We start from the raw sequence: 1,038 nt of genomic DNA on the forward strand, positions 1-1,038 counted from the left end.
TTTGCCTCTGTGATCACTGCTGCTGGTTTTTAGCCAGTGCTCATGATCCAGCATTGTTTATTCACCTTTCTCCTCGTGGACGGACTCTTCTTCTTCTTTATGTTGATGACATGATCATCACGGGGGATGACCCCGAGTATATTGCCTTTGTAAAGGCCCGTCTTAGTGAGCAATTTCTTATGTCTGATCTTGGACCTCTTCGCTACTTTCTTGGGATTGAAGTCTCTTCTACCTCTGATGGCTTTTTTTATCTCCCAGGAAAAGTATATCCAGGATCTTCTTGCTCGTGCTGCTCTTACCGACGAGCGCGTTGTTGAGACTCCTATGGAGCTCAATGTTCATCTCCGTGCTACTGATGGTGATCCTCTCCCTGATCCGACGCGTTATCGTCATCTTGTTGGCAGTCTTGTCTATCTAGCTATCACTCGTCCGGACATCTCTTATCCGGTTCATATTCTGAGTCAGTTTGTCTCTGCCCCCACCTCGGTTCACTATAGTCATCTCCTTCGTGTTCTTCGATATCTTCGAGGCACGATCTCTCACCGTCTATTCTTTCCTCGCTCCAGTTCTTTACAGCTCCAGGCCTATTCGGATGCTACGTGGGATAGTGATCCTTCCGATCGCCGTTCACTTTCTGCTTACTGTGTTTTTCTTGATGGTTCTCTCATTGCCTGGAAGACGAAGAAACAACTTGCAGTTTCTCGTTCGAGTGCCGAGGCTGAGTTGCGAGCAATGGCTCTTTTGACGGCAGAGGTGACTTGGTTACGGTGGTTACTTCAGGATTTTGGTGTTTCTGTCACTACACCGACTCTGCTTCTATCTGACAGTACAGGTGCTATCAGCATTGCACGCGATCCTGTGAAGCATGAGCTCACCAAGCATATTGGTGTTGATGCGTTCTATGTACGCGCTGCTGCGCAGGATCAGGTTATTGCTCTTCAGTATGTGCCTTCCGAGTTACAGTTGGCGGATTTCCTGACGAAGGCTCAGACTAGGGCACAACATGGCTTTTATCTCTGCAAACTCAGTGTTGTTCAT

Source organism: Triticum aestivum, chromosome 5A (genome assembly GCF_018294505.1).
Source record: "Triticum aestivum cultivar Chinese Spring chromosome 5A, IWGSC CS RefSeq v2.1, whole genome shotgun sequence".
Taxonomy (NCBI): Eukaryota; Viridiplantae; Streptophyta; class Magnoliopsida; order Poales; family Poaceae; genus Triticum; species Triticum aestivum.